This window comes from Lynx canadensis, chromosome B1 (assembly GCF_007474595.2).
Source record: "Lynx canadensis isolate LIC74 chromosome B1, mLynCan4.pri.v2, whole genome shotgun sequence".
Taxonomy (NCBI): Eukaryota; Metazoa; Chordata; class Mammalia; order Carnivora; family Felidae; genus Lynx; species Lynx canadensis.
This window is the reverse complement of record NC_044306.2, coordinates 34,456,074-34,481,099: the sequence shown is the minus strand read 5'-3', so window position 1 is coordinate 34,481,099 and position 25,026 is coordinate 34,456,074. Positions and strand designations below refer to the sequence as shown.

Genomic DNA, 25,026 nt, shown 5'->3' with positions numbered 1-25,026 from the left:
TCCAGGGTCTCTTTGTGATAACGGCGGGAGAGGTTCCCCGGCCCCCGGATAAGCCAACACGACGTGGGAGGGAACACCTTGGGAGCGGACCGCGCCTGTCCTCCTACAGGACTCAGGGCACTCCTGCGCTCAGCCCAGCCTTTCTAGCAGGCTGGGGAGAAAACCCAATTCCGAGGCAGTGGGAGATAGAGCACCCAGGCGTACCCCTGGTGGCTCCCATCCGCTCTGCCCCAGCCCTGTGCGCTCCGTATCCCCAAAGTCCGGGGACACCCCAGGGCACTCCCCGCTCCCGCGCGCCCCCCATACCCTCAAAAGCCAGAACGCCGGGTAACCCTGGCCCCACGCCGCACCTAGGGCCCACAGAGCCTCGACGGGCTGCGTCCTGCCGGGTCGCAGGAGCCCCCGGCAAGCCAGGAACACAGCGCCCTGATCCCCGGGGCGCGCCAGCTGCAAAGCCTCGCCCGGCTCAGGGAGAGGTGGGGCTGGCCGGTCCGCCCGAGTCGGAAGGGGCACCCGTTAGCCGGCAGGTCCTAGCATCACTCCGAGCAAGCAGCCTTCGCTCCAAGTGCCCGCCACGCAGGTCCGGGGAACCCGCAGCACGGCCGAGAGGGAGCTCCGCAGGGAGCGGACCCCGGGGACCCCACCGGGACGCTCCCGCTTCCCTGCCTACAGCTGTGCGGAGGGGAGGAGCAGGGAGCGCTCTTACTTGGCAACAGGGGCCCGCGCTGGCTTGGCTGGGGCCAGCTTTCCACGGTGGCCCCTCTCCGCGCGCGTCGCCGCTGCGCCCCTTTCCCGAGCAGAGGGGACGAGCCGACTTCTCAGGCCGCTGAAGGAAGCGGGATCCAAGTTGAGGAAGCCGCGGGCCGGAGTCGCTCCTTTACGCTTTTCCCGGTACTTTTAACGCGAGTCGGAAGGCAAACCCCTCCCCGAACCCACCCCCTTCCCGGGAGGTGGCCACCGCGGCAGGCCCGGCCTCCGGCCCCTTTTGTTGTAATTCGAGAGCGGCCCCTCCCCGGGCCCGAGCGGGCTGTGCGGGGGAGGCCGCGCGCCAGAGGTTGCAGCGCTTCCCAGGCTCTTCGCGCCCAGGTTTCCGGAGACTGAGCAGCTCGAGAGGGGGCCCTTTCCTCGGGGAGATTCCTCTACCCACCCCCACCCTCAGCAGCTCCCGGAATTTAACCCTTCGATGCCCTTGTGCACCAGCTTTAGGGTCCACGGTTTCCAGAGAACTCAGCGCTGCCCGGCACATAATAGACGTTCAATAAAAACTGGTCGGTAAAGGAGTTCCGAAACCCATGCATCTCGCCTGGGTTTCTTCTCTATGGGGAAGCAGATTCTGAACGTGAAAACAAACGGCCCCCTTTCTTGCTGCAGATCACATCTATGGCCTTTGCAAAGCCTCCCTCTCTGAGGATTGGTTTTCTCCTTTGTAATTAAAGGCTTTGGATTCAGTGACCTCTAAGGTCCTTCCCCGCACGGCAGGGCCAGGATTAACAAGCTCTGCGCTCAGGGAACCCAACAGGACACAGCTAAGGGGTGCATATTTTGCAGAGGGACATTCCATGCCTGGCTCTGAGGCTCACACTGGGGGCAAAGTGAGGGCGTCCTACACGTAGGGGGAGCCCTCTGTGCGGTTTCCCAGGGCTCCTTAAGCAAGAGAAAGGCTTGGCCAGACAGGAGGCAGCCAGCTGTAAAACAAGGCATCCGTCCCTGGGCCTCTGGGCAGGCAGTACCCAGAAGGGACAGACTACAGCAGTCTGTCACATGAAGGGTGGCAATCCTCTTGCCTTCCTCCCTCCTTAGCAAACCCACAGCACCAGCAGTGACAGGTGGTGACTCCCAAATTCCCCTCCAGCTCCAACCTCTCTCTTCACTGTGGATTTGTAAATCCACTGGTCTCCAGGACATCCCCTCCTTGGCCCTCTAGACACTTCCCGTGGCCAGGCTAACTTAGCATGCTGGCCCCCAAACTTAGTCCCTAACTCACAGCCCACCCCAACCCCTGTGAGCTCTGCCTGGAAGAAATGGGGTCTCTGCAGGCCCCTCCTCCTAACCCTCCCCCTCCTCCAATCAGTCCCCTGGTCTGTTGGGCTGGAGAGGAGGGAGCAGGAGGGAGATGGGTGTGGTTATCAAAGGGCAGCAGGAGTCCCTGTGGTGCTGGAATTGTTGGGGATCTTGACTGTGGTGGTGGATACAGGAACCTACACAGGTGATAAAATTGCACGGAACTTAATAAGTGCAGGTGCGTGCACGTACAAGTAAAACTGGGAAAATCTGAATAACATTGGGTCAATGTCGATACCCTGGTTGTGATATTGTGCTATGGTTTTGCAAAATGTCACTGTTGGGGGAAACTGGGCAAAGTGTACCAGGCATCTCTCTGTATTCTTCCTTACAACTATACATGAATCAATAACATTTTTTAAATGAAAAAAAAAAAAGGGGCGCCTGGGTGGCGCAGTCGGTTAAGCGTCCGACTTCAGCCAGGTCACAATCTCGCGGTCCGTGAGTTCGAGCCCCGCGTCAGGCTCTGGGCTGATGGCTCAGAGCCTGGAGCCTGTTTCCGATTCTGTGTCTCCCTCTCTCTCTGCCCCCCCCCCCCGTTCATGCTCTGTCTCTCTCTGTCCCAAAAATAAATAAACGTTGAAAAAAAAATTAAAAAAAATAAAATAAAATAAAAATAAATGAAAAAAAAAAAGCCCCAGGGCTCTCAGTATGCAGTCTGAACCCCTTGATCCAACTGATAGGAACCCTAGAGGCATTTCCAGCTTGCCCATCTCTCGGCCACATTCTTTCCTCTCCCCCACAGGCCCTGCTTGCTGTTTGACATGCCTGCTCTTTCACACCCCAGGGCCTTTGCACATGCCATTCCCTTGACTTGTCTGCCCTGCAGGGACCAGCTCTTTGAGACCTAACTCAGTTGGCACAGTCAACACTCTACACAGTGCCTGAAACCTAGCAGATGCTCAATGAATGCCGCTGAAAGTGAGCACCTTTTCCTCTGATCCCTCGGTTTCTGCTCCTGCTGTTTGTGCTAAAGCTTTAACCAATACGGTATAAAATGAAAGGAAGCTAACTTTGTAAATAATGTGTTGCTTAATTGTGAAAAAAAAAAAAGCAAACTCCTTGTTGGAACATTTAGAAAATATGAAAAAGTATAATGAAGACGCTTGTCATCCTGGTTTTCTATCACCCATATAGAAGCACCTAATATTTGGGAGTATTTCCTTCAGGATAGGTTTCAGATCAAGTCTACATATGGTTTTTGTACTCAGAATTTTTTTTTTACTGTATTTTTTAGTGTATTTTTAAATATACTTTTTTAATGGTTTTAGACTCAGGGCACCTGGGTGGCTCAGTCGGTTGGGCATCCGACTTCAGCTCAGGTCATGATCTCGCGGTCTGTGAATTCAAGCCCCACCTTGAGCTCTGTGCTGACAGCTCAGAATCTGGAGCTTTCTTCAGATTCTGTGTCTCCCTCTCTCGCTGCCCCTCCCCTGCTCCCCACCCCCCCTCTCAAAAATAAATAAACATAAATTAAAAAAACTTAATGGTTTTAGACTCTTCCAGTGTCTAAGACTACCAGGTTCAAGGGCATCATCTCTGTCTTGTTGGACATCAAGTTGTTTACAAGTTTTTACTAGTTGAAATTATGCCATGATGGTTATCCTTGGGAAAGTAATGTTTATTGAGCAGCTACTATGTGGTTCCTGCTAACTGTAACACATGAGAAAGTGGAGGCTCAGAGAGGCTTTGTAATTTCCCCAGACTCACAGAGCTGACAAGTGGTCAAGCTGTGATAACTAAGGTGTACTGTACCCCTCCTGTATGTCCATCGGTGCCTCATCACGCCCCCACTCCCAAGAGAAAATGATTATTTGAAGCTCGCACAGGGTCGTTCACTGATGCACTTTTGTGAACTGAACCAAAGGCCTGGGAGACCAGGAAGGCAGTTAGACCTCTGTTCTAGATGACACAAAATGCTTTCTGTCCACATGTCATCCGTACAGTTCACATGTGCCACCCCCATGTCCCAGGCCCCGTGTGCCTCAGAGGCAGAGCCTCTGGATGGATTCAGAGCATGCACCTGCAGTCAGAGGGCCTGGGGTCACATTCTGACTTCTAGATGAGTAAAAGGGCTGTATGCCCTTGGGGGTGTAGAGCAGTCCCTGACTCGTGGGGTTGCGCCTAAATTGCTGTTTGGCCTCTGCTCTCGCAGTGCTGCCTGGAGGTGGACTCCTCCCCCCCTCCCCCCCCCCCCCCCCCCACCAGCCGGAGCTGCAGACCCCAGCTGCGAAGCTGCCAGAGGGAAGGAAGACCGCACCTTCCTGCCACCTGCAGGGGCCACGGAGATTGCGTCCTTAGTACACCTTCCGGGACTCGCTGGCTGAGTCCAAGGGTGCATGGGCTGTTCTCTTTCTTTTTTTCTTCGCTCTTGAGCTCTGTGGTCAAATCACCTTCCTAAGTCTGGGCATGTCCCAGGAAGCACAACCAGGGTCTCGGGAGAGGCCCAGCTATCCTCACCAGTCTTTGCTCTCGTGGAGCCCACGCCCCAGTGTGGGGAGACGGACAAGACACAGACTGACAAACAGAAACAGTGACGCGGGGGAGAAGCCAGTGGCAAGCACGGTGGCCTGGGAAGGCCCTGTCTGACAAGGGGGCAGAGGCTCTGAGGAGTGAAGGGAGGGCCGTGTGGACATTTGGGGTGGCAAGTCTCACCTTCCTCTGGGCTCCACAGCACTTATCTTGTATCACTTTTGAGGCATGTATCACTTACTACCTGAGTTATGGTTGCATATTGGATTCATCTTTCTTATAGCTCCCTGTGCACAGGAGCCATGAATCTAAAGTGGCGTTAGCCTGTGTACCCCCGTGGGGAGCCAGCAGCATGCCTTGCACATATGGGCCTCGGCGTTTTTTATTTATTTTTTAAATGTTTATTTATTTTTGAGAGACAGGGAGAGAGACAGAGGGCAAGTGGGAGAGGGGCAGAGAGAGTGGGAGACACAGAATCTGAAGCAGGCTCCAGGCGCTGAGCTGTCAGCACAAAGCCCGATGGGGGGCTCGAACTCATGGACCACGAGATCAAGACCGGAGCCAAATTCCCACGCTTAACTGACTGGGCCACCCACCCGGGCGCCCCGGAGCGTCGCTGTTTCTTGAAGTGAATCAGACCGAACTGAAAACATTTGAAAGCCTACATAATTAAGACGGAAATAATTGTAGTCAGTGTTATGGATTACCCACAGTAATAAGAATGAGAAAACTAGTACTTTAAATCTATACAGTCAAAGAAGAGGCTCCAGCTTGCTTCCTTGTTAAATTAAAAGCAGAACCAACCGACCAAGCAAACACTGATTCCTTTGGGAAAATGATTTAGAAACAAATATCACCTCCGGGTAGTGATCTGATCTGGTGCTGGGGGGAGGGGATTGCGGTTAAAGGAGTCAAGTTGGTCAAATATCTCACATATTTCAGTGCCCTATGTTGTTTTGTTTTGTTTTGTTTTCAGTTTCCTATGTTAACCAGATGGATATCTATCAGACCCAACTTGCTGGCTCTCTCAGATTCAGAAATCTGTAGTGTTATCACAACCACTTTTAACGGGTGTGGACGCTTTGTAGGAAGAGCGTGGGGGAAATTCTCGCTTCCTCCTGGCCGGCAGCGCCCCCTAGTGCCCACGTCTCGCACGACATTGAGCGCTGGCGCCCTTCACCGCCAACCTATAAACCAAGGGGATTTAGAGAGGTCCTAGCACCTCGTTTATGGCTGAGCTATTGGCACCCCAGAGACCTGTCGACTGGATCGCAGTGCCTCTGGCAGGCTAACAGCAGCGCGGAAAGATCCAGATCGAAGTCTTCTAACCCCGAGGAGAACCACAAATCTCAGAAAGCACAAGCTGCACGTGTGTGTGTGTAGGTCAGCAGCACTTAGGATGCCTCTGCCCTTTCTCCAGAGAGCATGTGTTTTTATATCTTTTCTTTTTTAAGTTTATTTTTGAGAGGGAGAGCACGAGTGGGGGAAGGGCAAGGAGAGAGGGGGACACAGAATTCAAAACAGGCTCCAGGCTCTGAGCTGTCAGCACGGAGCCCCACGTGGGGGCTCCATTTCAGGAACCGGGAGATCATGACCTGAGCCAAAGTTGGAGGTTTAACCCACTGAGCCCCCCGGGCGCCCCTCTATATCATTCCATTCGTATAATCTATTTTCTAGGATGTATGATCATTCTTTGTCACATACCTGGGGGCTAAGATTGCCCATCTCTCTCCTTTCTCTTTTCTTTATTATTAACCATAACAGCATGTTTGAGGGGGCAAAACAACTTTTTTTCTGGGAACTCAAAGCTCTTCAAAGCCTTCTGTGATGAAGAAAACAGGGCAAGGCAATCCTTTACATTCTTCAAAGAAGAAAATTAAGTCTAGAAGAGGGAAAATCCATTTTCCATGACTTCCTGCCATTGGTGTCCAGAGCTTGAGCGGGCAGCTACTTGCTCCTTGGATAACTTCTGGTGCTTGCAGCCCCTCTGGGGTGGGTTCAGCCTGATGTGGCCCAGTGCCTCCCCTCCCTTGCAGACTGACCAGGGTAGGTATAGTTTAAGGAGCCTACATAAAAGCGTGTGTTCCTCTCCTGGGGGTTGCTGTGTCTGAAGTCCTGCCATTGGAAATCAGTCTCTTATGAATGAAGTATTGATTCATGCAACAGGGTGGTTAAGTCTCAAAAATATCATGCTGAGCACCCCCAGCCCTAAAAAGCCAGCCACAAATGGGTAAAATACCATGTTGTTCCATTCATATGAAGCTCTGGAAAAGTCAACACTAAACTATTGTGATAGAAAGCTGGTCAGGGGTGGCCTGAGGCTGGAGGTAGGCATGGGGTTTGCCTGGGAAGGAGCAGGCGATAACAAACTTTCTGGGGTGATGGAAATGATTTCTCGATCGTGGTGGTATTCACATTGTGTGTGTATTTTTCTGAAATTCATGAAACTGAGCACTTAAACCAATTTTATTGGGCGAATTTTATTTTATATAAACTATTCCAGAATAAGCGTTATTTAAAACTTACTTTAATAAGCCTTTTGGGGCTCCCAGTTCTGGTACCCTCCTTTAAAATGAAAGCAGTTTGGAGAAAGGCAACACAGGGTGACGTGTGCATAGGAGCACAGTAGCTGGAGCCACGCTGTGTGGGTTTGAATCCTAACTCCACTACTTACCAGTCGTGTGAAATGAGCATGTCGTTTAATCTCTCTGGTCCTTAGTTTCTTCTACTTGTAAAATGCCTCAGCATTTTACTGCACAGAATTCTTGTAAGGCTGAAATGAGTTCATTAACGTGAAGGGCCCGGAGTAAATTGTCTAGCACATGGCCAGTGCCAGCTAGTTTTAAACCGATTTATGATGGACGTGTAAATGGCCCTTCAAGATGTCTACTTTTTTCTAGTTACTGTTTTTTCTCTTTTTTTTTAGAGTAGTGTTAGGTTTACAGAAAAGCTGAGTTGCAAATATAAAGAGCTCTCACATATCCACCTTCACCCAGTGAATTTCCCCTCTTCTTAACATCTTGCATGAAGGCGGCACATTTGTTACAATGGATGAGCCAATACTGATACATTATTATTAGCCAAGGTCCATATTTACATTAGGGTTCATTCTTTGTGTTGTGCATTCTGTGGATTTTGACAAATGTATAATGACTTGTATTAACCATTACAGTACCATGCAGAAGAGTTTCACTGCCCTAAAATTCCTCTGTGCTCTGCCTGTTCATCTCTCCCTCCCCTCAACCCCTAGGAACCACTGATCCGTAATTTTACTGTCTCCAAAGTTTTGTCTTCAGAATGTCATATAGTTGGAATTATACAGTACGTAAAATTTTCAGATTGGCTTTTTTCGCATGGTGATGTGCATTTAAGTTTCCCCTATGTCTTTTAAAGGCTTGATAGCTCATTTCTTTTTTTTTTTTTTAATGTTTATTTATTTTTGAGACAGAGAGAGACAGAGCATGAATGGGGGAGGGGCAGAGAGAGAGGGAGACGCAGAATCAGAAGCAGGCTCCAGGCTCTGAGCCATCAGCCCAGAGCCCGACGCGGGGCTCGAACTCACGGACCGCGAGATCGTGACCTGAGCTGAAGTTGGACGCTTAACCGACTGAGCCACCCAGGCGCCCCTCTTTTAAGTGCTGAATACAATTCCATTGTCTGGAAGCATCAGTTTATCCATTTACCTACTGAAGGCCATCTTGGTTGCTTCCAAATTTAGGCAGTTGTGAATACAGCTGTTGTAAACATTCATGGACAGGTTTTTGTGTGGTCCTAAGTTTTCAACTCATTTGGGTGTAAATACCCAGCAGTGCAACTGCTGGATCATACAGTAAGACCATGTTTAGTTTAAATGGTATAGCCCTACAATGGAATATTATACAGCCCTAAAAAGGAAGGAAATCCTGACGCATGCTAAAATGTAGATGAACCTTGGGGACGTTATGCTCACTGAAACAAGCCAGAGACAAAAGGACAAATACTGTGTGATTCCACTTACATGGGTTACTTTGAGAGTAGTCAAAATCATAGAAAAAGAACGTAGAGTCGTGGTTGCCAGGGGTCGGGGAGATGGGAAATGGGAAGTTGTTGTTCAACAGATGCAGAGTTTCAGTTTTACAAGGTGAAGGAGTTACAAGATGGTGTAGAGAGTTCTGGAGATGGATGGTGTGGTGGTTGCACAACATTATGAATGTATTTAATACCACTGAACTGTATACATAATGGTTAAGATGGTAAATTTTAAAACTGAGAACAAACTGAGGGTTGATGGGGGGTGGGAGAGAGGTGAGGGTGTGTGATGGGTACTGAGGAGGGCACCTGTTGGGATGAGCACTGGGTGTTGTATGGAAACCAATTTGACAACAAACTTCATATTTTAAAAAAAGAAGCCACGAAAGGACAAAAAAAAAAAGATGGTAAATTTTATATGTGTTTTACCATACTAAAAGCCATTGGGGAAAAAAAGCCACATGAAGTAGAGAGGGGCACCTGGGTGGCTCATCGGTTAAGCATCCGACTTCAGCTCAGGTCATGATCTCGCTGTTCAGGAGTTCGAGCCCCACATCGGGCTCCGTGTTGACAGCTCGGAGCCTGGAGTCTGTTTCAGGATCTGTGTCTCCCTCTCTCTTTGCCCCTCCCCTGCACTCTCTCTCTCACTCTTTCTCAAAAATAAACGTTAAAAAATTGTTTTAAAAAGGCAGAGACATTGTGGAGAACAAAGAGTAGGCTTTGTTTTTCAAGAAACTGTCAAACTGTTTTTCAAAGTGGTTGTCCCATTTTGTGTGTCCACCAGCAATGAAACAGTTCCTGTGGCTCCACATCGGCACCAGCACTGGACTTCGGCCTCTCCAGAAGGTCTGTGGTGGTGTATCACTGTTGTTTTAACTTGCCTTTACCTGATGACATACCATGTGGAGCATCTTCTCATGTGTTTATTTGCTGTCTGCTGGTCTTTTTTTGGTGAGGTGTCTTTTCAGGTATTGTCTCCACTTTTTAATTGGGTTGTTTGTTTCCTTATTGTTGAGTTTTGAGTTCTTTGTATGTTTTGGACACAGTCCTTTATCAAGTACGTGTTTTGCAAAGATTTTCTCTGTCTGTGGCTGGGAGTTTTCACCAGGCACCTGGAGTATCATCATATCTTCCTGTCTCCGTGTGTATATGTGTGTGTGTATGTGTGTATATGTGTATGTGTGTATACGTGTGTATGTGCGTATATGTGCATGTATGTGTGTATATGTATGTGTATATGTGTATGTGTGTATGTGTGTATACGTGTATGTGTGTGTATGTGTGTAGTTGCGTATATATGTGTATGTGCATATATATGCATGTACGTGTGTATATGTGCGTGTATGTGTGTGTATATGTGTATTTGTGTATATGTGTGTATATGTGCATGTGTGTGTGTATGTACATGTATTTGTGTATATGTGTATGTGTGTATGTGTGTGTATGTGCGTATATGTGCGCATATGTGCGTATATGTGCGTGTATATGTGTATGTGTATGTGTATGTGTGTGTATGTGTGTATGTGTGTATGTGTGTATTTGTGTGTATGTGTGTATATATGTGTATGTGCATATATATGCATGTATGTGTATATGTGCGTGTATGTGTGTGTACGTGTGTATGTGTGTATGTGCATATATGTGTATGTGTGTATATGTGCGTATATTTGCATGTGTGTATATGTGTGTGTGTGATGTGCGTATATGTGTGTGTATATGTGTGTGTATGTGCATATATGTGCATGTATGTGTGTATGTGTGTATTTGTGTATGTGTGTGTATGTGTGTATATGTGTATGTGTGTATGTGTATATGTGTGTATATGTGCGTGTATGTGTGTGTATATGTGTATGTGTGTGTATGTGCGTATATGTGCGTGTATGTGTGTGTATATGTGTATGTGTGTATATGTGTATGTGTGTGTATGTATGTTTGTATATATGTATGTGTGTATATGTGTATGTGTGTATTTGTGTGCATGTGTGTATATGTGCATATATGCGCATGTATGTGTGTATATGTGTGTATATGTGTATGTGTGTGTGAATGTGTGTATATGTATGTGTATGTGCGTATATGTGCGTGTGTGTATATGTGCATGTATGTGTGCGAATGTGTGTATATGTATGTGTATGTGCATATATGCGCATGTATGTGTGTATATGTGCGTGTATGTATGTGTGTATATGTGCATATATGTGCGTGTATGTGTGTGTATATGTATGTGTGTATATGTGTATGTGTGTGTATGTATGTTTGTATATATGTGTGTATGTGTGTATACGTGTATGTGTGTATGTATTTGTGTGCATGTGTGTATATGTGCATATATGCGCATGTATGTGTGTATGTGTGCGTGTATGTATGTGTATATGTGCGTATATGTGCATGTATGTGTGTATATGTGTGTATATGTGTATGTGTGTGTGAATGTGTGTATATGTATGTGTATGTGCGTATATATGCGTGTGTGTGTGTGTGTGTGTGTGTGTGTATAGATAGGACTTGGAAGGGGGTAGGTTCTAGGAGTAAACACAACTTGATGCAGTCCTCAAGAGGCTTGAGAGCAAATCACATAGAAATTAAATAATAAGGCAGTATGAGGTCCAGGACACAGTGGCTGGCACCACACAGTGAATAAAGATCAGAGGGACTGGAGAGTCCAGGGGGCTGTGTGGTGTCTGGGGAGTGTGCCTGGGTGGGGGTGAAAAGGGACAGTTTCTTCCGGGCCAGGCGGGGTGGGAACGTCAGGGGAAAGGCACACCTGGGAAAGCAGGTTAATCCCTGCTCAGGAGGGGCCCCTGGGACATCTGGGAGCAGGTGGGACGTGGCTGGGCATAGAGTGGCCCCTGGAAACTTGGCAAAGGCACAGAATATGGGGTGACAGGTTCTGGAGACAAGCTTCGCCGACATTGTAGTTTTGCTGCTCTCCTCACTTCCTGCTTGACCGCTCCACCGGGGGAGTCTCCAGCTGCGGGAAGAGGGGGACTCTCACCTAGCAGAGTCATTTAGAGGGGGCCTGGGGGACAGTTCCACATCTCATGCCCAGACACCTGGCTTCTGCCAGCTCTGACCACCTTGGCTCAAAGATGCAGCTAAAACAGGGAGGGGGAGTGCCAGACAAAAATGGGAGTTTTTCTCCAGAGCGATGGGCTGGCATCTGGCAGGGCCCGCGCTCCGGGCCACAGCCCAGCAAAGCCTTGCCGCCTCCCAGAAAGCATGTGAGCGGCCTGGCCAGGTCACTCGGGGTTGGCTGAGGACACAGACTGACTCTGTTCCATTCCGCCCGGTGGCATTTAGGAAGCTCCTGCATGCCAGACCCAGTTCAGCACTCTAGGGGAGGGAGAGGAGGCGCGAATCCTGCTTGGCCCACCGGCTCCTTGCTCCTGGGGGAGAAGACCCAGGAGGCGGCTGTCTTGTGTTTTAAATATCTGGATGGGAGGATGGGAGGTTCAGAGGAAGGCATGGTTCCAGGAAAAAGTCCCCAAACCCCAACCGTCTTGTCACCAAAATGGCAGGAGAACTGCTGCAACTGAACTGTGGCCCCCCATATCCACATGCTGAAGCCCTACCCCCCATGCGATGCTATTTGGGAAGTAATGGGGTTAGGTGAGGTCATGGGGGGGGGCCTCATGATGGGATTTGTGGCTTCCTGAAGACAGGGAGACAGATCAAAGCTCTCCCTCTCTCACCTCCCACCAGGTGAGGACACAGCAAAAAAGAGGCTGTCTGCCTGTGGGCAGGGCCAGAAACAGGTTGCCAGGATCTGGAACTGCGGACACTTTGATCTTGGGCTTCTAGCTTCCAGAACGGTGAGAGATAAGTCCCTCTGTTTAAGCTGCTCAGGGTGTGGTATTTTGTTTCAGCAGCCTGAGCTGACTCAGAAAAATGCACAGATGGCGGATGGCGCTTCCTTCCCAGGCCTCCCCACCACAGCTGACCATTGGCAACACTGTGACCCTGGGGCTTTGGCTTCTCTGACCCTTCCCCTTCACATACTCCTCTTCTATGCACAGGGTCTCTCGCTGAGCCCCCATTGTCTACCTCCGACATGGGCAGCATAAATTAAGGTGTCCCAAATGTGTGAGCAATGGTCTCTCCAACACCCCCTTCCTTCTGCTACTGCCCTAACTCTCATCCAGGTCACCACCCATCCCCGATGGGTGTCCCCTAATGCTCTAGGCCAACAGTGCTTCTCAAAGTGTGGTGCAGGGACCACTGGGGGCTACCGTGACCTTTGCAAGGAGTCCACGAGGTCAAACTATTTTTATAAAACCAAGATCTTACTTTCCTTTTTATTCTGATTTTCTGGAGCTGACAATTTGCCAGGAGCAGCGAGAGCCACTTCCTCCAGATTGACGAACCGGTGTTCTGGAGCGCTCCGGGAATGTCGGGCAACTTGGATTTCAGTTTCAGTTGTTCTCTTCAGGAAACGAGGGGTTGAATTAGACAATGCAGGCCCCTCCTAGCTATAAAAATAGCGTTCTTCTATTTTCTTTGAATCTTGGTATTCTTTCTTATAGACTGAGATACAATTATATCTTCCCCACTGACCTCGCAGAGCGATTGAGAAGGCGAAAGAGATTAAATGTGCATGTGCTCTAAACAGGGAAAGTAACTCCATAATTATTGGATGTGATTATGAAGAGTGGAACAACCCAAGAAACATCAATGTAGTCAGAAGCCCATCCCCAGCTACCAGCCTCCTTGGTTGCTAGGAGACCATTGCAGGGATGCTCAAGCCAGTGCAGCCTGTGTCTCCAACAGCTTCTACTTTAGGAATTGGAATCATTTTTCCTTAAAAGATTCCTGGAGCTCTCGAGCTGAAGTAAAACAAACAAACAAACAAAGCCCCCGCTGTCTGTGGCTCAACGTAAATAATTTCTGGCCATTCAGTTTCATTCTCCTGGTTTTCCTTTTAGCCCATTATCTGTCTATTTATCATCTCAAAACTTTTAAAATTATGAAATAGAACCTACATACACAAAAGTGGATAAAATACAAAAATGAGCATAATGAAACATTCATATAATTACTGCCCAGCTCAAGAACTAGAATATTACTGGCATCCCAGAAACATTCCCACAACACACATGTTCCTTCCCAAAACTGCCTCCCAGCCCTGAAAGTAAACACTCTCCTTTTTTTTTCCTGTAATGACTTTCCTGCTTGTCTCTCCTTGGTCTCTTATTATTGGAGGCTCCAGGGCTCAAAGTGGGTTATCCAGTTCAGGCCCCCATCTTCAACTACTTCTGGATACTCTCAATTCCCCAGTGTGTACCTCTAGCCTGCTCCTCTCTAAATTCAGACTCCTGTGTCCGACTCTATGCTTCACGCCTCCCCTGGGTATCTAAGTGACACCTCAATTCTGCTATGTCCCAAACTTTACTCCTGATCCTCTTCCCCAAATCTGCCCACATCAGCAAGGGTAAGGCTATCCTTCCTGCTGACTCTTTCACTTTTAAGCCCCCATATTCACTCCAAATCCTTCACTGGATCTCCAGAATCCAACCACTCCTCACCTCCTGTACTCATCATCTCTCCTTTAGATGACTGATACAGCCCAACTGATCACTTGGCTTCTATCTTCACCTCAACAGTTGATTTCAAGCCTATAGACCAAGTAAAGTATCAGTCAAATTCCATCTCTGCTCTGACATTACCTTGTGATAACCTCCCATCACTCTGAGCGTAAAGCCAAAGTTCTTATAACTAACCCATGAACCCCTATAAGCTCTGCCCCCCAAATGCATGACTCTCTGACTTCATCTCCCCTTTGATGTTTCTGCTCTAGTTCCTCTGCCCTGTCCACTGGTCCCCAAGTGCCCCAGGTCTGCTCCTGCCCCAGGGCCTTTGCACAGGTGCCGTCATGCTGGAACTCTCCCAGGATCTCCTTGGGCTTCTTCCCTTGCCTCCTGCAAGATTTTGCTCTAGTGCCATGTTCTCTGGAAGGCCATTCTTGACTGTAATATTTTAACTTCCAACTCCCACCCCTATGGCATTTCCTATTTACCATCTCAGCTTTATATTTTTCTGTTTAGCCTTTAAATCTTCTAGCCTACCATATACATTATTCATTTATTTTCTTCTCCACTGTCATGTAAGCTCCATAGGGTCAGAGCTTGCTTTTTTTCTTTTTCTTTTTCTTAATTTGTTTTCTTTTTTCACTGCTGTTTCCAGTGGAATATTTGTGGAATGAATGGATGGGTTTCTCTGAAGTCAGGGGAGCTGGAGGAGCAGAAGCCAAGCTGGTCATACTGTCCTGCTTGGCACCTCATGCCAGAACTCTCGATCATACTCACCTCCTGAAATCTCTCAGAAAATCACAAGTTCACACCTCTCTAGGTTTCATGATAATTTTACAGACATATTCACTCCCTCTCTACAAAGTCAGAAAAGTCGTGTCCATTTGGCTGAAGGAAAACTGAGGAACAGAGGGAGTAAGCATGCTATTCAGAGCTTGGCTGCTTTGCAGGAGCCACGGACTTCTCCAGAGTGTGGGTGTGTTGGGGGTGGGGGTTGTTGTATAAGAAAGGATTTGTGTGGTCTTCGTCTTTGGTTCTGGAGAGTAAGCCTCTAAAACTTTGGAATTTCCCCAGTGATGGGGGTGTGTTTGTTGTTTACGGTAGGTCCCAGATCACCCCTGAGCATGGTAGGTGAGCCTGGGTGGGGCCTTGGGTAGTGTCAGGATGGGGGCTGGCCCAGCCACAAGGTTAGAGAGCTAGAACTTGGGCTGATGATGTGGGGGGTGAAATTCACACAGGGTACTGTTTTCCGAGATCTCTTTTCTCTTTTTCAGCCCTGGTCCCCCTGTGCTGGTTCCATTTCAACAAAGGCAAAAAAAAAAATTCTTTCTGAGTCTCGGGAAGATGGTGAATCTTTATTTCAGTGATTGTAATTTTTAGCTCTAGAATTTTGTTTTTGTTTTTAGTCTTTGTCTTTATTAATATTTCCATATTCTTCAAACATTGTTTTCTTGCCTTTCTCTACATCTTCCTTTAGTCCTTTGAGCACCTAGGACAGCTGTTTTAAAGTCTATGTCTAGTAGGTATGCCATCAGGCCCTTTTCAGGGAAAGTTTCTGTTGATGTATTTTTTTCTGTTCAATGGGCCATGCTTTCATGTTTTTTATGTGCCTTCTGATTTTTTTTTTGTTGAAAACTGGACATTTCGATCTAATAATGTCTGGAACTCAGGAAACTCTGGGAACCAGATTTTCACCTTTCCCCAGGGCTTGCTGGGAGTTTTTATTTTGTTTTTGTTTACTGTGTTTTTGTTTTGTTTTGTTTTGTTTTGTTTTGTTTTGTTTTTTAATCGTTATAGGCTGCCTCTGTGCCAAGGATCCTCCTGCAGTGTAGACCAAAGGTCTTCTCAGGTCTTTTCTAGGTAAGCACATTTCCCTGGGCCCATGTGTGGTAACTTTCCAATTTTCCTCGGGAATATGCTGTCTTTTACTATTTTTCTTTTTTTAAATTGGCAGCTGTCAATGGTGTGCCACTCAAGACACAAACTCACCCAGGTCTTGATGGGAAAGGAGTGAACCTCAGATTTACTCTTGCTTCTTCTTGGGGACATACAGCCAATTAACTCATCTTCCATCAGAGTGTTCTTCTTCATGAGGCCTACTAGATTCTCGCAATAAGCCTGTGGGGTGTCCAGAGCGGGCCTCATTTTTCCCATTTTACAAACAAAGTGTAATGAGATGGAGGAATTTTTATTCACTCAAATTTCAGGTGGAGGGAGGTGTAGTTTGGAAATTCCCAGCTACCCGGTGGGCTCTTCTACATCAGAGAAGCAGTGGGGCAGGGAGATGGGGTCACAGCTCCCCAAGGGCTGCCTGAGGCAGAGAGGGTCACGCTTCAAGTGCAGACTTTGGAGGGTGTGCAGTGTGAGAAGGTGGTCTTGTGCAATGGCACAGAGCTGTAGGCTGTCTCCCGGGGGTATCTCAACATCTTCGGAAGAGGCACTGATCCATGAAAATGCTAGGGGCACTGGATTTCTCGACCAGAATTTTGTTTTGTTTTGTTTTTGTTTTTGTGTTTTCTCTTCCCTCCCCCCACCCCCAACAAGACCTTTGAAGGTCATGGCCTGGCATCTGAATATGGTGTGAAATGGACCGGAGGTTGTACAAAAGACCATAGGAAGGCACTCCAGAAAGGACAGATGTGAGGGACACTCACCACTGTAGTTTTGTTTCCCCCGAAGGGACAGGAGGAGCCCTAATGGACCCCTGTGCTGCATTTTATTGGCACATAGAGCTCATATAACAATTTGCACTTTATGGAGGTAAAGGGATTAAACTTCTTCCCCCACCCCCCGCCCAAATCCTTCCCTGAAGTAAACGGTGTAAAATGTGTGTATCCTTCCATGTGTGTGTTTTAATTTGGACTCCAGGTGCCCAGAACCACACTCTTCATAAGCCCCGGTTCATGACATACTCTCATCCTTGGTTCCTTGTGCGTGGCCGGGTTTATTCTGTTTTACATCATTATTTATTAATAAAAGGAACGCTTGTGAGTACAACATCCAGTCAAAGATCTGGAGCACCATCAATGAATTACATTTACCTACACACCCCTCTCATATTGTGATGTTCTATACCTCCACAGAGGCAACCGCTATTCTGAAGTCTATTTGTCAGATTATAATTTGCTTATGCTTATAATTTCCCTCTTTTTAACAAGTTAGAAATGATCCTCTTCCTCACCAAAATCTATCAGGCCTCTTAAATTTTGCCATTTGAATGAGTGTAGGATGATATCTCATTGTGATCTTGATTTGCATTTCCCTGATTGCTAGTGAGGCTGAGTATTTCTTCATATGTTTATTGGCAGATGGGTGTTTCTCTTGTGCCTATTCATTTTTCTCTTGGGGCTGTTGGCCCATGTTTTCCCTGAACTCTTTGTCATTTTTGAGACCTCCAATGTTCATGGATTAAGAAGACAATCTCATAAAGATGCTGATTTTCCCCAAGTTGCTCTGTAAGTTTATTTCAATGTGGGTAAAAATTCTACCAGAAATTTTACAATATGCCACGGAAAAGCAACATATCAAGAATAGTGAAGATGCATCTGAAGAAAAAGAATAAAGTGGGAAGAATCGACTCACCAGATTTAAAGATGTACTATAATGTAAAGTATATTAATTAAGAAAATGTGGTATTGGCATAGGTGTAGACAAATTGACAATGAAACAAAACAGAGAGACTGCAAACAATCGCACTCATGTATAGATTTTTTATTTGTGACAAGTTTCAGGCAAATTACTGGGGGAAAAGGGACTTTGAATAAATGAAGATGAAAATTTAATTATCTATATGGAAGAAATGGAATCAGATTCCCAGTTGTCACCACACACAAAATCAATCCCAGATTATTAGTAACATGAATGTCAAAGTCAAAAATTGAAAACTTTTAGAAGACAGTAAAGGGGATTACCCTTCTAACTTTGGGGTGAGGAAGAATATCTTAAACTAAAAACCAAAACATAAACAAACAAAAAAATTGATACATTTTATTGTGTTGAACTTCTGTACATCAATATACAGCTTTAAGAAAGTGAGAATACAAGCTACAAACTAGAAGATGTTTATAACAAATATAGCCTCCAAATATTAATGTTAATAACTTCATTATTTGATCTACTATACAAATATATAAAAATGGATCACATTTTTTTTTGTAATTTAACTTTATTTTTTATTTTTTAAAATTTACATCCAAATTTGTTAGCATATAGTGAAACAATGATTTCAGGGGTAGATTCCTTAGTGCCCCTTACCCATTTAGCCCATCCCCCCTCCCACAACCCCTCCAGAAACCCTCAGTTTGTTCTCCATATTTATGAGTCTCTTCTGTTTTGTCCCCCTCCCTGTTTTTATATTATTTTTGTTTTCCTTCCCTTATGTTCATATGTTTTGTCTCTTAAAGTCCTCGTATGAGTGAAGTCATATGATTTTTGTCTTTTTCTGACTAATTTCACTTAGCATAATACCCTCCAGTTCCATCCACGTAGTTGCAAATGGTAAGATTTCATTTTTTTGATTGCCGAGTAATACTCCATTGTGTGTGTGTGTGTATACACACACACACACACACACACACACACACACATATATATATACATACATATATACACATGATATATATATATATCACATTTTTTTTATCCATTCATCCATCAGTGGACATTTGGGCTCTTTCCATACTTTGGCTATTGTTGATAGTGCTGCTCTAAACATGGGGGTGCATGTGGATCACATATTTTTTTGAAATGGTTTAATAATATGTGAATTACCAGAAACTTGATCATCTACATAAAAGTATATCAGAGACAGCTTTCCAAGGTCTGTTTTATTTATTTATTTATTTATTTATTTATAATAAAAAGTCCTAATTTTTTGGAAAACTTTGTTTATGTATTTATGTATTTTTAAATTACAGTATAGTTACCACACAGTGTTACATATTAGTTTCAGGTGTACAACATAGTGATTTCATCAATTTGGTACATCATCCAGTGCTCCTCATGACAAGTGCCCTCCTTAATCCCCATCACCTATTTAACTCATCCTCCTCCCCTCCTCCCCTCTGGTAGCCATCAGTTTGTTCCCTATAGTTAAGAGTCTGTGTCTTGGTTTCTCTCTCTCTCTTTTTTCCCCTTAGCTCATTTGTTTTGTTTTTTAAACTCCACATGTGAGTGAAATTATATGAGATTTGTCTTTCTATGACTGACTTTACTTCACTTAACATTATACTCTCTAGCTCCATCCATGTTGTTGCAAATGACCAGATTTCATTCTTTTTTATTGCTGAATAATATTCCATTGTATGTATATATCACACATCTTTTTTTAAAATTTAAATCCAAGTTATCTAACATATAGTGTAATAGTGATTTCAAGAATGAAATTTAGTGACTCATCATTTATATCTAACACCCAGTGCCCATCCCAACAAGTGCCCTTTTTAATACCCATCACCCATTTAGCCCACCCCCCCCAACCAACACCTTTCCAGCAGCCCTCAGTTTGTTCTCTGTATTTAAGAGTCTCTTATGGTTTGTTTCCCTCTCTGTTTTTATATTCTTTTTGTTTCCCTTCCCCTATGTTCATCTGTTTTGTTTCTTAAATTCCACAGATGAGTGAAATCATATGATTTTGTCTTTCTCTGACTGACTTATTTCGCTTAGCAGAATACCCTCCAGTTCCATCCACGTTGTTGCAAATGCAAGATTTCATCCTTTTTGATTGCCAAGTAATACTCCATTGTATATCTATACCATATCTTCTTTATCTATTCATCAGTTGATGGACATTTGGGCTCTTTCCATACTTTGGCTATTGTCAATAGTGCTGATATAAATATTGGGGTGCATGTGCCCCTTCTAATCAATACTCCTGTATACGTTGGATAAATACCTAGTAGTGCAATTGCTGAGTCATAAGGTAGTTCTATTTTCAATTTTTTGAGGAACCACCACACTGTTTTCCAGGGTGACTGCACCAGTTTGCATTCTCACCAGCAGTGCAGGAGGGTTCCTCTTTCTCTGCATCCTCGCCAACATCTGTTGTTGCCTGAGTTGTTGTTAATGTTAGCCATTCTGACAGGTGTGAGGTGGTATCTCATTGTGGTTTTGATTTGTATTTCCCTGATGATGGGCGATGTTGAGAATTTTTCATATGTCTATTAGCCATCTAGATGTCTTCTTTGGAAAATATCTCTTCGTGTCTTCTGCCCATTTCATGTATTTTGGGTGTTGAGTTTGACAAGTTCTTTATAGATTTTGGATACTAACCCTTTATCTGATATGCCATTTGCAAATATCTTCTCCCATTCTGTCAGTTGTCTTTTAGTTTTGCTGATTGTTTCCTTCACCGTGCAGAAGATTTCTATCTTGATGAGGTCCCAATAGTTCATTTTTGCTTTTGTGTCCCTTGCCTCTAGAGACATGTCAAATAAGAAATTGCTATGGCTGAGGTCAAAGAGGTTGTTGCCTGTCTTCTCCTCTAGGATTTTGATAACTTCCTACTTTATATTTAGGTCTTTCATCCATTTTGAGGTTTTTTTGTGTGTGTGTATGGTGTAAGAAAGTGGTCCAGATTCATTCTTCTGCGTGTCGGTGTCCAGTTTTCCCAATACTATTTGCTTAAGAGACTGTCTTTTTTCCATTGGATATTCTTTCCTTTGTCAAAAATTAGTTGGCCATACATTTGTGGGTCCATTTCTGGGCTCTCTATTCTGCTCAATTTGATCTATGTGTCCGTTTTTGTGCCAGTACCATAATGTCTTGATGATTACAGCTTTGTAATACATTTTGATGTATTACAGAATTGTGATGCCTCCAGCGTTGGTTTTCTTTTTCCATATTACTTTGGCTATTCGGCATCTTTTCTGGTTCTATGCAAATTTTAGAATTATTTGTTCTGGGGGCGCCTGGGTGGCTCAGTTGGTTAAATGTCCAACTTTGGCTCAGGTCATGATCTCATGGTTTGTGGGTTCAGGCCCCACGTCAGACTCTGTGCTGACAGCTCAGAGCCTGGAGCCTGCTTCGGATTCTGTGTCTCCCTCTCTCTCTGCCCCTTCCCTGCTTGTACTCTGTCTGTCTCTCTCAAAAATAAACAGAACATTTAAAAAATTAAAAAAAAAAGAATTGTTTATTCTAGCTCTGTGAAGAATGCTGGTGTTATTTTGATAGGGATTTCACTGAATGTGTAGATTGCTTTGGGTACTATTGACATTTTAACAATATTTGTTCTTCCTATCCATGAGCATGGAATGTCTTTCCACTTTTTTGTGTGTCTTCTTCAATTTCTCTCATAAACTTTCTATAGTTTTCAGTGTATGGGTTTTTCACCTCTTTGGTTAGGTTTATTCCTAGGTATTTGATGGGTTTTGATGCAATTGTAAATAGGATCGAATCCTTGATTTCTCTTTCCGCTGCTTCATTATTGGTTTATAGAAATGCAAACTATTTCTGTTAAATGTATTATTTAGAACTCACTTCTTTTAATAACTGTATATTTTGTAGCATGTAGATTTCATAGTTTATTCAACCATTCATTCCACTGTGGATAAGCATTCAGATGATTCCAGTTTTGTGATTACAAGTGGTTCTGTATTTAGGAATGTTTGCCATGGAGACAGATTGCCTAGGTTGGAATCCTAGCTTCACCCTAGCTATGTGCTTTACCAAGCTGCCAGAGTTAAGTTTCATTTCCTTATGTGGAATATGGAGGCAGTAATAACTCTTGCTTTGTGGGATTGTTACAGGGATTAAATGAGTTTATGCATGTAAGGAGGAATGGAGAACCATGCCTGGCTACAGTATGAAAGCTCATGAACGTCAGCTATGTATCCGGCAAAGTGCACACATGTTTTTCTTTCTGTAGTACAGACTTCTAGGAGTGGTCTGATCTAGCCAAAAGGGAGGATTATTTCAAATTTTCAGTTGATGTCATCAGGTTACTCGTGCTAAAGATTGCTGCAATTCATATTCCCACAAGGAAGCCGTACACATGAAAGCACCCGCCTATGTCGCCATTCCCTCACCAGAACTGGAGGGCACCCAGTTTTGAATGTTTGGCAATCTGAGGAGAAAAAAAATCCCAATTACTTAACCTAATTAAATGTCTTAATTTGTACATCCTGCTGGCTGTGTTCAAATTCAGGCATGTAAACCAGCTGTGCTTCAAGGTCAGCGATCTCCTTAAAGTGACACTGAACCAGCAGACATCCCCACCTGCCAAGTGATCATAGCCATGGGATGAGAAAGCAAAAATGAGCCCTGGATGGAGCACACTATCCCCACTACACTCTCCTAAATGTTAGCAGAATAGAACATGTGGTAACATTAAAATGAAAGTCTTTTTTTTTTTTTTTAGAGCATTTTGGCTTTTCTTTTCTTTCTTTCTTTCTTTCTTTCTTTCTTTCTTTTTTCTTTTTTTTTTTCTTCTTTCTTTCTAAATCGCCCCCAGTTGAGAACAACTGCTTTATTTTTTTTTAATTTTTTTTAACGTTTTATTTATTTTTGGGACAGAGAGAGACAGAGCATGAACGGGGGAGGGGCAGAGGGAGAGGGAGACACAGAATCGGAAGCAGGCTCCAGGCTCTGAGCCATCAGGCCAGAGCCCGACACGGGGCTCGAACTCGCGGACCGCGAGATCGTGACCTGAGCTGAAGTCGGACGCTTAACTGAGCCACCCAGGCGCCCCTTTCTTTATTTTTATTTGAGAGAGAGAGAGAGAGAGAGCGCCCAAGCAGGAGGTGGGGGGGTGGGGGCAGAGGAAGAGAGAGAGAATCTTAAGCAGGCTCCATTCTCAGGGTGGGGCTTGATCCCACGACCCTCGGATCATGCCCTGAGCAGAAATCAAGAGTCAGACGCTCAACCGACTGAGCCACCCAGGGCTTGACCATTTGTTCCTCCATATAAATTTTAGAATCAGCGTTTCTATTTAAAACCCTCTTAGAATTTTGGCCGGAATTACATGGAACCCATAGATCAGTTTGGGGAGGATTGATTTCTCATAATCGATATCTCAGCCATCTTTGCCAATGAACATGGCATATTTTTCCACTTTTGATCTTCCTTACAGTTTCTCATTAAATTTGTATAATTTTCTCCATAAAGGTCTTGCTCATCTTTTGTTAGATTTATTCCAAGCACTTCATATTTTTATTGCTATTATGAGGGGCATTTTTCAAAATACTTTTCTAATTCGGTTGCCAATGCATAAAAATGCAATTGTTCTTTTGATATTAAAGCCTTGCTGGCTTTCTTATTCTAATAAATGAAGATTCTTTTATTAGAATCCATGTAGGCAAGCATATTATTTATGAAAAATGATGCTTTTATCTCTTCCTTTCCAGTTCTTATAATTTTGTTTGTTTTCCTCGGCCTCATGCACAGACTTGGTCATTTGGTGAGAGGCTGAATAGAGGTGGTTGTAGTGGGAATCCTAGTTTTGTTTCTGACTGTACAGAGAATGTGTAACTTTTCACAATTACAAATCAGGCTGGCTGCAGGCTATGGTACATAACCTTTATCAGGGTCAGGGAGCCCCCTTCGGTTCCTTATTTGTAGATTTTTATTATCATAGGTATCTTGAATATTGTCACATACATTTCCTGTATCTACTGATGTGATCATATGGTCTTTATCTTTTTTTTTTTTTTAATGTTTATTCTTGAAAGAGAGAGATAGAGTGTGAGTGGGGGAGGGGCAGAGAGAGAGACAGACAGACAGACCGACAGACAGAATTTGAAGCAGGCTCCAGGCTCTGAGCTGTCAGCACAGAACCTGACGAGGGGCTCGAACCCATGAACCACGAGATCATGACCTGAGCCGAAGTCGGACTCTTAACCGACTGAGCCACCCAGGTGCCCCGGTCTTTGTCTTTAATTAAGATGTTCAATTACAGAAATACATTTCTTAGTTTTTCCTTTTCCTGCTGTCTTTTTCTAGTTTTAGCATTAGACTAGCCTCACAGGAGTTGGGGAGCGTTCTCTCTAGTTCACATTATCTGGAAGAGTTTGCGTAAGATGGGAATTATCTGTTCTTCAAACACTGGTAGAATTTTCCTATAAAACTACCTGGCCCAAAGAGAAGATTTTAGATTATTAACCCATTCTTTTCTGAATGTAGGACTTCTCAAGTTCCTTATTTCTTCTTGAATAAGCTTTGGAAAAGTTGTAATTGTATGGGATTTGTTTATTTTACTTAACTTTTTAAACTTAGTGGCATTAATGTTCTTTTTAATATCTTTTTAATATCTTTTTAATATCTTTTTAATATTTGCTTTATTTGTAGTTATATCTCTATGTTATTTGTAAAATTATTTATTTGTGCCTTCTCTTTTTTTTTCATGAACAATTTTGCTAAAGTTTCATTTTTATCAGTGTTTTTCGTAAAAATTTTTTAAAATGTTTATTTATTTTTGAGAGAGAGCCAGAGTGCGAGTGTGGGAGGGGCAGAGAGAGAGGGGGACACAGAATCTGAAGCAGGCTCCAGGTCTGAGCTGCCAGCACAGAGCCTGACGTGAGGCTTGAACTCACAGACTGCAAGATCTGAGCCGAAGCCAGATGCTTAACTGACTGAGCCACCCAGGCATCCCCATTTTATCAGTGCTTTCAAGGCAAAAACTTTTGGTTTTGCTGATCCTCTATTTCTATGCTTATTATTTGCCTTATTCTATTTTTTTCATTGCTATCCTTTTTTCTACTTATTTATTAAATTTTGCCATTTATGCTTTTCTAATATGTACATTTTATAGCTATAAATGTTCTTCTTAAGCACATTAGCTGCACCCAGCAAGTTTTCAGATGTAGTATTTCATCAATGGTCAGTTCTAATTATTCTCTAACTCTTAATATGGTTTATTCTTTGGCACACAAGTTGCTTAGAAATGTGTTTTAATTTTGTTAAAAGTTTATTTATTTTGAGAGAGTGAGCAAGTGAGAGAGAGTGTGCATGCAGAGGAGGGGCAGAG

At 44.5% G+C, this 25,026-nt stretch overlaps 1 protein-coding gene across 1 annotated transcript in view; it reads right to left on the bottom strand.

The window, feature by feature from the left end:
- The window catches only part of LOXL2 (lysyl oxidase like 2), a 93,686-nt gene extending 92,806 nt beyond the window's left edge, over positions 1-880 (bottom strand). The window contains exon 1 of the mRNA XM_030312389.2: positions 707-880. The gene's annotated coding sequence lies outside the window, so the exon portion shown is untranslated. The remainder of the gene's footprint in view (positions 1-706) is intronic.
- Positions 881-25,026: the final 24,146 nt, after the last annotated feature.